Source organism: Hordeum vulgare, chromosome 5H (genome assembly GCF_904849725.1).
Source record: "Hordeum vulgare subsp. vulgare chromosome 5H, MorexV3_pseudomolecules_assembly, whole genome shotgun sequence".
Taxonomy (NCBI): domain Eukaryota; kingdom Viridiplantae; phylum Streptophyta; class Magnoliopsida; order Poales; family Poaceae; genus Hordeum; species Hordeum vulgare.
Genome location: NC_058522.1, coordinates 561937483 through 561950672, shown reverse-complemented (window position 1 = coordinate 561950672; position 13190 = coordinate 561937483). Strand labels below are relative to the sequence as shown.

At 44.2% G+C, this 13190-nt stretch overlaps 1 non-coding gene across 1 annotated transcript; it reads left to right on the top strand.

The window, feature by feature from the left end:
- The first annotated feature begins 12404 nt into the window (after positions 1-12404).
- Positions 12405-12477, top strand: TRNAE-CUC. Its single transcript has one exon. It is a non-coding gene; the product is annotated as a tRNA-Glu (tRNA).
- Positions 12478-13190: the final 713 nt, after the last annotated feature.

Below are 13190 nucleotides of genomic sequence, written 5' to 3'. Positions count from 1 at the left end.
AATCCGTCAATGGGATTGATCAATTCCTTATGACAAAACCTTCTCGAATCGCAAGAGAGAACGGAGAATTTTTGAATAGCCACTAAGTCGCCTCAATGGGGATATGTATCTCCCCAACAAGCAAATCATACTTCATCTTGACACGAGGAATAGGGCATTCAAAGCTCCCAATGAGAATCGATGAAGTCTTTTCGATAGCATTGATGCAATGTACCGGATATCGTTTCTTCGGAAAGTGCATTGTGTGCTCATTACCATTGACATGGAAAGTGACATTGCCTTTGTTGCAATCTATAACAGCCCCTGCAGTGTTTAAAAAGGGTCTTCCGAGGATGATAGCCATGGCATCATCCTCGGGAATATCCAAGATAACAAAGTCTGTTAAGATAGTGGTGTTAGCAACCACAACATGCACATCCTCGCAAACGCCGATAGGGAAAGCAGTTGATTTGTCGGCCATTTGCAAAGAAATTTTAGTGGGTGTCAACTTATCCAATTCAAGTCTACGATAAAGAGAGAGCGGCATAACACTAACACCGGCTCCAAGGTCACATAAGGCAGTTCTTACATAGTTGCTTTAATAGAGCAAGGTATAGTAGGCACTCCGGGATCACCAAGTTTCTTAGGAGTTCCACCTTTAAAAGTGTAATTGGCAAACATGGTGGAGATCTCAAGATCTGGTATCTTCCGTTTATTAGTCATGATATCTTTCATGTACTTAGCATACGGAGACATCTTGAGCATATCAGTTAACCTCATCTGCAGAAAGACGGGTATTATCATCTCAACGAAGCGCTCAAAATCCTCATCATCTTTTTTCTTGGATGGCTTAGGAGGAAAGGGCATAGGTCTCTGAACCCATGGCTCTCTTTCTTTACCATGCTTCCTAGCAGTGAAGTCATTTTTGTCGTATCTCTTAGGTTGTGGATTATCATGATTAACCATCGGTTCGGTCTCCACATCCTCATCATTGCTAGGTTGAGCATTATTATGAACATCACTGTCCATATTGTCACCAGGTTCATGTTCATCACCAGATTGTGTTTCTGCATCAGACGTAGAAATATCATTAGGTTCTTCAGCTGTGACAGTATTTGGTGAACTGGCGTGTAGGTTTATATCATCCTTCTTCTTCTCCTTAGGATGACTAGGTGTATCAGCATTGATTCCTTGAGAATCTTGATCAATTCTCTTAGGATAACCTTCAGGATACAAAGGTTCCTGAGTCATTTTGCCTCCTCTAGTAATGACTCTGATAGAGTTGTCATTTAATTCATTGAGCAGGTCATTCTGAGCTTTAAGTACTTGTTCTACCTGAGTAGTAATCATAGAGGCATGTTTACTTAGAAGCTTCAGAGCATTGACATTTTTGTCTACACAAGCACTTAAATGGCTAAGCATACGAGTACTTTGTTCCAAATGTCTGCTAACATAATCATTGAAACTCTGCTGTTTGGCAACAAAGTTGTCAAATTCATCAAAGCATAGGCTAGCAGGTTTATCAAAAGGAATATCAGTCTCATCAAACCTACGCAGAGAATTCACTTCCACTACCTGTATCGGGTTATCGAGACCATGGATCTCTTTGATATGTGGTAGATTTTTGACATCTTCAGATCTAATGCCTTTCTCTTGCATAGATTTCTTGGCTTCTTGCATATCTTCGGGACTGAGGAATAGAATACCTCTTTTCTTAGGAGTTGGCTTAGGAGGTGGTTCGGGAATAGTCCAAGCATTATCGTTGATCAAGAGGTTATTCAGTAGAGTCTCAACTTGTTCTACAGTTCGTTCCCTAAAAACACAACCGGCACAACTGTCTAGGTGGTCTCTAGAGGCATCGGTAAGTCCGTTATGGAGGATATCAAGTATCTCGTTCTTCTTAAGAGGGTGATCAGGCAAAGCATTCTGTAGCTGGACAAGCCTCCCCCAAGCTTGTGGAAGACTCTCTTCTTGGAGTTGAGCAAAGTTGTATATTTCGTGCAAGGCAGCTTGCTTCTTATGGGCAGGGAAATATTTCTCACAGAAGTAATAGACCATCTCCTGGGGACTGTGCACACATCCAGGAGCAAGAGAAGTGAACCAGACTTTAGCGTCATCGTTTAGAGAGAAAGGAAACATCTTAAGGATATAGTAGTGGCGGATCTTCTCCTCATTAGTGAAAAGGTTGGCTATTTCGGATAGTTTGGCAAGATGGTCTATGACCGTCTCAGACTCATAACCATGAAAAGGATCAGATTCGACTAGAGAGACTATCTCAGGGTCAACAGAGAATTCATAATCCTTATCGGTGACAAAGATAGGCGAAGTGGCAAACTTCGGGTCATTTTTCGTCCTAGCTTCCCGAGATTTTTCCTTCCACTTGAGAAGTAGTTTCTCAGCGTCATAGGCATCCTTACACGTAAGAAAATCCTCAGCTATCTCTCCCTCCATAACATAACCCTCAGGTATATCAGGCAATTCATATCTAGGAGAGCTAGATCTAGCAGGAGCAAAAGCAGGTTCTATCTCAATAGTATCAGTAGTTTCAGAAAGCATCACGAGCATTGGCAGTAACTCTAGCAATATGAGCATCAAGGAACACTCCTAGTGGAACATCAGGCAAAGGAGTATCTCTAGCAGTATCAAGCATAACATCATCAGGCAAAATAGCATCTCTAGCATCATTAGGTAAAGCAGTCTGAAGCATAGCATCTCTAGCAGTATCAGGCATAGTATCTCTAGCAGTATCATCAGGCATAGTATCAAGCATAGCATCATCAGGCATAGTATCAAGCATAGCATCTCTAGCAGTAGCATCATAAGCATCATCAAGCACAGGCGACATATCAAGATTTCTAGCAGGAGGTGATGTCGCAAACTTACTCATAACTGAAGGTGAATCAAGTGCAGAGCTAGATGGCAATTCCTTACCTCCCCTCATAGTTGAGGGCAAGACTTTGGTCTTCGGATCCTTCAGATTCTTCATAGTGATCAGCGGATATAAATCCCAAGTAACTCAGAGAATATTGCAATACCTCCCCGACAACGGCGCCAGAAAAATGTTGATTGCAATCTCTCGCGATAGCTAGACGAATGCTGATGAAAACAAACCTTCTCCTGCAACGGCACCAGAAGAATGCTGCTAGCACTCCCTGACAATGAAACTAGAAGAATGTTGTTGATGGCCCAGCAGCGCGTGGGTTCGCAGCAGTTTTCGAGGGTAGAGTATTCGACCCAATTTGTTGGTTTACCAGTCGGGAGGTGAGAGGATACTCTCGAGTATTAGCAGCTGAATTTGTCACATTCAATCACACCTGAAAGATTAGTATCTGCAAGCACAGTAGTAACAGCAAAGTAATATGATAACAACGGTGTTAGAAAAGATTTGTTGACGACAGACTATTCCAAACGATTGTATCAATGGCGCCTCCGTTGCCGCGTTGACGGAAGTTGTCAATTCCCGTCAACGTCTAGCGAACCAACAGTGTAGCAGGTAGCAGCAGTGTAACGAGTAACATCAGTGGCAAGGAACAACAGTAGTGACAGCAGTAGCAAGTAGCAACAGTAGCAAGCGACAGTAGTAGCAACAGTAGCAGCAGAGCAAGACACGTAACAACAGTAGCAACAGTAGTAGTAGCAGCAGAGCAAGGCAAGTAACATCAGCAGTAGGACAAACTCGTAGGCAATGGGTCGGTGATTCGTTTGGATGATATTCATCATGCAACAGCTATAACACGGAGAGATATGTGGCTAGCCCCCGTTCGTCAATGTGATGTAGGCATGCATTCCGTGTATCGTCATACGTGCTTAGGGAAAAGAACTTGCATGGCATCTATTGTCCAACCCTCCCGTGGCAGCGGGGTCCAAAAGGAAACTACGAGATATCAAGGTTCTCCTTTTAATAAAGAACCGGAGCAACGCATTAGCACTTGGTGAACACATGAACTCCTCAAACTATGGTCATCACCGGGAGTGGTTCCGGTTATTGTCACTCCGGGGTTGCCGGATCATAACACATAGTAGGTAACTACAACTTGCAAGATCGGATCTAAAACACACATATATTGGTGACAACATAATAATTTCAGATCTGAAATCATGGCACTCGGGCCCTAGTGACAAGCATTAAGCATGGCAAAGTAGTAGCAACATCAATCTCAAAACATAGTGGATACTAGGGATCAATCCCCATCAAAACTAACTCGATTACATGATAGATCTCATCCTACTCATCACCGTCCAGCAAGCCTACGAATAGATTACTCACGAATGAGAAAGAGCTTCATGGAATTGGAGAGGGAAGAAGGTTGATGATGACGATGGCGATGATTTCCCCTCTCTGGAGCCCAAGACGGACTCCAGATCTGCCCTCCAGATGAAGAACAGGTGGTGGCGGCGCCTCCGTATCGAAAACGCGACGAAAATTTCTCTTTTTATTTTTTCTGGGACGAAAGGCAACTTATAGAGCTGGAGTTGGGGGCGACAGGGCCGTGTGGGCCCCGCAAGCCTGCCCACCGCCACCAGGGTGGTGGTGGCGGAGCAGGGGCTTGTGGCCCATTGGCCCACCCCCTGAGGTGGAACTTGGCGCGGATATTTTTGATATTTTCCAAAACTGCTCCCCGTAAATTTTCAGGACGTTTGGAGAACTTTGATTTCTGCACGAAAATAACACCAAGGCAATTCTACTGAAAATAGCGTCAGTCCAGGTTAGTTCCATTCAAATCATGCAAATTAGAGTCCAAAACAAGGGCAAAAGAGTTTGGAAAAGTAGATACGATGGAGACGTATGAGAGTACCAAATGAGATCCTGGACGTCACGAGGAGTTTAGGAATGGTCCGGAGACGAAGATTGATATGTAGGAAGAGGGTATTTGGGCTCCGAAATGGTTTCGCGCATTTTCGGTAGTGTAGCGGGAATGGTGAATCGGTTCCGGAGGTCCATCGGGAGAAGTCCACCCACCCCAGGGGGCACATGTGCCTAAGAGGTGGCGCACGAGCCCTTAGTGGGTTGGGCAGCCAACCCCTAAAGGCCCTTGCGCCAAGGAGGTGGGAGGAGGCCAAGTGGGAGGGAATCCTACTAGGAGTAGGACCCCACCTCCCTTAGTGGAGGAGGATTCCTCCTCTTTGGGTGCGGCCGGCCAACCCTAGGGGAAACCCTAGGGCGCCACCCCTTCCCCCTGCCTGCTATATATACTAGAGGGGATAGAGGGCAGCCAACACACAATCTAAGGCGCAACCCCTCTCCCTCCCTCTAGTTCGTTCTTCCTCTAGATTAGGTTCAACAGTGCATGGCGGATCCCTGCTGGATCAGCTCCACCACCATTGTCACCACGCCGTTAGGCTGTCGGAGAACTCAGCTATCTCTCCGCCCTTCTTGCTGGATTAAGAAGGCGGAGATCATCATCGATATGTACGTGTGCTCAAAGTGGAGGTATCGTCCGTTCGGCACTAGATCGGGATGGGATCGCGAGACGGGTCGTGATGAGATCGAGTGATGGACTGCGATTTGGATCGCGAAGATGTTCAACTATATCAACCGCGTTATATAAGCTTCCGTTTAGCGATCTACAAGGGTTTGTAGATACAATGTCTCCTCTCGTAGATGGTCATCACCATGAATAGATCTTATGTGTGTGTAGGAATTTTTTTATTTCTCATGCTACGTTCCTCAACACCAACTCCAACAGATGATGTAAAATGGTGATGTAAATGGACAACTCCAATAGGTGATGCAAACTGAAGATGCAAAACCAGTCGGCCGCCGCGCGACCGTTCACCTGTTGTACAATCGTTGTTCAACAACCACACAAATTTAAATAAAACATCCGATAATCAAATAAAAAACGGTTGGTGAACTGAAGTAGTTGTGCATCAACCTCTTGTTCGCATCCACCTGTTCTCTCTGAATGAACGCACAACCATATACGAAACCATCATGCTCTCGCTTCTTCTCCTTGTGCATTGCCACTAGCATTGCAATGTCTTCTTGTTCGTTAAAATCAAATTCTTCATCCGACGAGGAATCGCCCGCGAAAGAGGAGTCACACGAGCTCATCTACAATGCATAAAATCACCGTTAAACTACTTTCCACCCCCAACAAAAAAACCCTCAAGTTTCATCGTTTTTACCTTCGGGAATTCCTCAAACACCTTGCTTGCGGGGTGGACGAAATCGGGCCAGCTATGGGTTGGGCAGCCGTCGGCGGCGGCTGTTGCGGGTGGTGGCGACTGCAGAGGAGAAGAGACGGTCGAACGTCGTCGGGAGCTCCGCGCGGGAGGCGGGCGACTTCGCACGGCCGGAAGAACGAAGCGAGCCAAGCTCGCGGTCGTCGGGCGGGCGGAGTGGTGCGCCTCCACTAACTCCGGTGGGGGGGGGGGGTCTACGCTTGGATGAAGCTTACCCCATCGTAAACCTCGTTGGGGAAGGCGTTTAGGCCAGCCGCAGTCGCCGGAGAAGCTTCAATTTGTCGGTGGCCGAAACTGAATTGATGGCTCCGGAGTCGGGCGGTGACGACCGGTCGCCCGCGCGGAAGGGGAGGAAACTGGCGCTTGGGCGGTTGGCGGGCACACGCGATTTTACATATGCTAGAATTGGAGATGTAAGTTTGCACCGCGAAGTGGTATAGGATACATCTCCGAGAGGTGAGATGTGATTTTTTTTGCATCTACATCATTTGTTGAAGCAGCGTTTTTGGCCTCAAAGATGCAAAAGGTAGTTATTTTTACATCTACATCTTCTATTGGAGATGCTCTAATGTACTTTCAAGAGATTTTACCTTCATCGGGGTTTCACAAATTTAAAAGCTTGATCTTTATACTTTTTATCTCTCCTACTTAAAAAAATGTAAGATTCTATGGTCCGTCCATTCCTTTGTCCAACCTTAGGTACTTCCTCTCTCTATATGTTTTTCTTTTCATATATTTCGTAGATTTTACAGTTTAGGAAACCAATAAGTGCCTACCAACAAAACAAAATCGTAAAATTTATTTAGGTAGGTAAATCACAAGCGATTTGGTAAACATTTATTTACACAACACATTGATAGTCATTACATGTATGTATTTTAAAGTGGTCATCAAGTTGCCATCACCCCTATCCAAATATAATAAATACACTATCTCCCATTGCACCTAATCCACTCCCTAGCCACACCCCCCAAAAAGGATGGCCATTGGGCACTGAAATAACAGAAAATCAATTGATTCAATGGCAGTACATAAGGGGCACAAGCTATCTGAGGGGCCTTGGCTAGTCAAGTTTTGTGACCCCGTAGGGATCATGCAATGCTTGCCACACAAAAACTTTTATCTTCAAAAATGGATTTTGATATTTATTTTCACAGTTTAGCCAAACGAAAGATTGAAGCACTATACATGAAACTTGCAGAGTGCTCCCCATTCTTATTGCACGCCCACGGTCAACATCTGGCTTATCAGAGAGATACCATACAGAATATCTATAAAATAAAAACCATACTGTATAATTTGTATCCTCACTCCCAAATAATCTCTTGAACTGGACATCCAACATTGAGAATCCAAATCATAACACTTACTGGTGGCATCAGGATTAGTAACAAATAAATAAAATACCCAATGAATTGAATCGTGAGATGAGTGTGACCCAAGTGTCATGAACAAGTTATGATTGCCCGGATCATGAAGTAAATGCGAAAACAAAACCATCCTCACATTGCGCAGATTAAACAGATACCCCTCCTCAAACATATGTGACTTCCTACAGAGCCTAGTGGATTTCAGTAGGACAATTAGGGTTTCCACGTTGACCCTTCTCTTGTAAATGGATGGGTAAATTCTTGATCCTCTTGAGTACACGAAAATGACCAGGATATTTCCTCAACAAAGTGTGACAAATTTGAACCTTAAGACGGAATAGGTAACTGTTTAATACTCGTTGTTTGTTCGAAACATCACAAATCCGTCGTAGTCTAGGTGGTTAGGATACTCGTCTCTCACCCGGCGAAGGAAAAATTCCTTTTTATTTTTTCTATATTTTAAGTATTTCAATCGCCAGCTCTCGTCCAGATCCATGGCTTTGTGTAAAAAAAAAAAGGCTTTGGCCTTCGGCCTGATTGCACTGGTTCCATTTCTTTCCAGGACTAGTAATCTGGCGTTGCACGTGTAACCATAAAAAAATATACTCGTTCATTCTTATTAGTAGGTATTATTAAATAAAAACCAAAAGATAACATGATAATGTATTAATATAACAGAATCCATTATATTATTGTCTGTGAATCATTTTTTACAGAGCCTAACCTGTATATCAGGCATTTGTCAAACATAGCTCCCGTATGCTTCTCTACAAACGCTTTGTAGGATTTTCCATCCAGGTAGTGTTTGCAAAACAAAGACGGCTCTTCACTCAAAAGATAATAAAGTTTCAAGCATCCCAAATGTCATGAGAACCAAAGATATCATCTTGCTTGACCTGATAAAAACATGTAAATCCAAAAATTGAAAAAAATATGGGGATACTAATTAGTTTAAGAAAACATTCAAAAAGAGAGCGTACATACTCCATGCTACTAAGGCATAGTATGAAACTGCATTTCAAAAAAAAGGCATAGTATGAAAGTGTGTTCATGCTGACCATAGATAATTTTTGTTGTTTCCTTCAACTAAGATACCTTCAGAAATTTTTTGGCTTCTTTATTACATTTCTCTTAACACAAAGTTACAAAACTAAAAAGTCTTGTTGATTCGCCGGTCTGCACAAATATTATAAGCATGCTCCGAGGCAACTATTTTGAAACATGAACACGATTGGAGTCCTGCTAACGGATAGTAAGCATGCACGTGCAATGCATGTCTTAAAAAAATGGGTTCATATGGTATCATAGTTAAATAGTTTCTGATTTTTTCAGACGGTACAAAATGTTATTATGTCACTCAAATTATATTTTCAAAATTGTGACATATTTGTGATCCAAGATATGAACCATTGGATAGAAATAATGAATAATATATATGGATTCAGGTACTCCAAAATAATATATGGATTTAATTACACATGATCATTCAAGCTAGTTTTCTAGAGACTGTTTTCAAAATCATTATTCAAACCAGTACAAAGAATTGTATAATTTTTAACAAAACACATGATGTGCGACATTCAATACAAACTTTGATCATATACTTTAAGCATGTTCAAGGTATATTTGTCCAGATATGAGATTTACATTCATGATTATAAACTAAAACCTACTATCATGCTTTAACACAACTCATCAGAAGGATGACTACAACACCTGGATCATGGATAATTAGGAGCATGATGACGTACACACATACTGCTGGTAGGGTTATTGTTCATGCACATCTTTGGCGGCCGAAGAGACAAGAGGCCTCCAGCACCGGCGTGGCTCCGTGAGGCCATCACATGTGACATTTGCTGCTGCTGGAATGCGATCCTAATGACAAAGGGTATGTGGGTAGGAGGGGGCGGTGATGCCATACCTACGGTGATACTTCACAAACTAAAAATTACATGTTATTGCAACATATGAAAACATAATGAAGGAAAGAGGAACATAAAAAAAATATAAGATGCAAATTGAAATCAAATTTTCATCAACAATTGTAAGAAAGCAGGCGACACCGAGTGACTGAAACATGTGCCGATTGATCTCGATGCAAAATAAATACTGATCAATCTAATTGACTGTCAGATATCGAGCTTCATGAATATTTGTGCCGGAGGTACATGGTCTTCTGCTTGGGGCTGATCCGGATGTCGCCGGAGAGCTCGCACACCGACGGCCGCGCGTAGGGGAACCCCTCGTCCTCGCCATTCTCGTCGCAGCTCAGCTTCGCCGCCCCCTCCCCGCCGGCGGCGCCCTCCGCGGCTGAATTCATTCACCAAGAAACAAAGTCGCATTACAACGCGGGCAGATCTCGGGCATTTCCGACTAATCTGAAGCAAATTAACTGCGCCGACATGAAGTGGGCGACACATGTTTACCCAGATTGCAGAGTACAGAGCATTAACGTGTGCAAGAAGCTGCCTGCTGACCCGGGAGTGATGGCGGTTTTGTTCTGCTACTGCTTTCCGTTTAAGGTGCGAGGAAAAAGGAGGTGAGAAAGGGCGAAATTCCTTACATGGCTTCGGCACGGAGGTCGCCGCCGCCGCCGCCGCCTTCTCGGCTTCGTCCTCCTTTCTAGAGAGCACCTCCGGCACGCCGGGCTCTTGATCTTGAGAGCCGGTCGTCGCAGTCCCCTCCTCCGGGAAATTGACGGGATCCACGGCGTTATCGTTCTCGCGGCCGATGAATGTAGTGTCTTCGGCCGGGATGGCGTCCGTCGTCTCCGGGACGGACGACGACGACGCCGGCGGGGCGTTCTGGAGCAGGCCGGACGTGTCGGCCGTGCTAGCTGAGCGCGGATTCAATTCATCGGCAGTAAATGTTAGATCAAGGAGTGGAATGTAGAGAGTGAGTGGAGGTGGAGCACGCACCGAAGACGGGGGAGCAGATGGCGAAGAGCTTGGCGAGGGAGACGTAGGTGAGGAGCGCGAGGCAGCAGCCGGCGAGGAGGCCGACGCCGAGCTTCTTGGGCTCGATCTTGGAGGCGAAGCCCCTGAGGCGCGTGGGCGGCCTCCTGTCGCCGGCGCCGACCGGCAGCTTCGACGGCCGCGAGTACGCCGTCGAGTTCATCTCGTTCGGCCTAGCTGCTCCTCCGCGCGTCGCGTCGGGGATCTACGTGCGCATAAACAGACGCGCGCGCGCAGAGGAAGAAAGGAAGGAGACAGCCGGGGGTGGAGTGCGGAGCAGGGCGAGCGGAGCGGCGGCGGCCGTGCGGGGCACGCGAAGCGGGGCGAGCGGAGCGGCGACAGTCGTGCGCGGGGTGGGGGCGTCGGCGAGCCGGGCGAGTGGAGCGGCGGTGGCCGTGCGCAGGGCGGGGGCGAGCGGGGCGAGAAGAGATGCGGTCATCCTTCGCTGGTGGAGTACGGTCAGCCTTTGGTGAATTTGGTAACTGCACACCGTCGTGGTGCATGGATGGTGGAAGGCCATTAGATTGTAATTTGTTGACTAATTGTGTGATGGTGATTGGTGTTTGTTTTTTGTGGGTGTAATAGCTGTGTGTACTTAGAAAAGTTCTCGTTTGATCTTTTATTAGTAGTATAGATCAGAAAATTACCATTCCGCAGGATACATTTTGCCAGGGTTGTCTAAGATCACAAAAATCTCGTTTCAGGTATGTAGGATACATTACTTCTGTCTAATGTTTCACAGAACTCGGTACATTTTTCAGTACAGCAGATAACAGATGGGCAACAAAACAACTAGCTTTAAGTTGTTCTCAGGCCTCAGCGCATAATTAGTGGACCACTCCTAAACTCTACAACCAGCTCGGTCCTTAAAAAGTTCCAGAGGCATTCGGTAGATAAGACAGGTCAGAGATTAGATACACAAGGGAAAATTGAGTTGACCTTATAGTCTGATACTACAAGCTGGCCACCTGTACATGTTTCTTTGGCTAATACGGAAGAACACTGAAAAATTTCAAGAAAAACAACGCGTTGAAGAAGCTTGTCATGATACCATGTTATGATTCTGAATTTAGTAATTCATGGTCCCAGCAAAATCAGACACCTGCACTGCACACCCCTTCAGCAAAATGGCCAACCAGCTTAGGCCCTGTTTGGAACCATAATAGATTATGATAATCTGGATTATGAAGATAGATTATATAATCTGGTTTATAAAAATAATCTAAGTAGACATGTTTGGAGGCCAGATTATATAAACTGTAATAAAGGTTTTACATTGCATAATGACCTGTCTACCCTCTGTTTTTTTTTTGAAAAAAGAGAAGGATGGCGGTGGTAGGAATGTAATTATCTCCAACTTTATAAGGGTAATGGGTCATTAGCAATTCATAATCTGATTTTAGCTGGTATAGAGTAGCTTATGAGTTTTTAATAATCTATCCATCTAGTTTTTGTAATCTACACCATAAGCTGTCCTGTTTAGAAACATAATAGATTATAAAAACTGGATTATATAATCTAGGTGGTTCCAAACAGGGCCTTAGATGCAAAGACAGAACATGGGTTAATTCATTAGAAAAACACTACTTAGTTTTAGCCCTAGGCTTTTAAGAAATCCTGGCTCCGCCTCTGTCTTTCCTCTGACAGTGATTGTAGTCACTTTCTCTTGCTCTTTCTTTCATGCATGATTAATGTGCCCTAACACATCAAATTTTTATCTACGGGGTTTCCCTTGAGAAATCTCGGCTAGAAATTTGATCCTTAGGGATATACCTACACTGGGAAGTGACTAGGGTAACTAGGGACGAAACCATAAATTGCTCTGAACTCGTACGTATGAAAGGCCGTGGCCACAAACTTTTTCGCAACATCATAAAGTTCTACAAGAGAAAATCAGTTTTCACATCATAAATCCGTCGTAGTCTAGGTGGTTAGGATACTCGGCTCTCACCCGAGAGACCCGGGTTCAAGTCCCGGCGACGGAACCTTTTTTTAATCCGTTTATTTGATTTTCAAATGATTCATTCACGATCTTGCAGTTCTTTACAAAAAGTATGCCTTTGTGTAAATTTTCTGCCTGGTTTTCTTTATAAACAGTTCAGTTTTGTGTTAATACATTTCTGGCTACTTGCACGCATGATGAAGAATTCTACGCATCCTTTTTTAGGGAGTGATGAAGACTTCCTTTGGGACAGGCCAGATACACAAAAGACCATTCAGTCGACCCGGAAACAAGCTGTACATATTTCTTTGACTAACCCAACAGAACCCTGAACTTTTTGAAGAGGAACAACGGGTTGAAGAAGGTTGCTACGATAGCATGCTGTGATTCTTAATATATATATTTTTGGCATTGTACAGGCAAAAGAATTACAATGGACTGGTGTCTTGAACAAGAACTGTGGACAACATCAGACAACCATGATGCATGATGATAGCTACACACCCTTAGGTATAATTGCGTTTTTCTATATACAAGGTATCGGGTTTCAATGGCAATGACACAAATGCATTTTTGTTGTATAGAAATGACTTTTTATCACTTCTTTTTGTCTTATTATTATTTTTTGACACAAATGTCTTTTTGTTGTGTAGAAATGGCGTTTCTCACTTCTTTCGGTCTTTTTGCTTGTCTTTTTGGCATAATTGCATATTTGCTTGCCTGACTCGTCCAAGATCATGATATTTTTGCTATCCA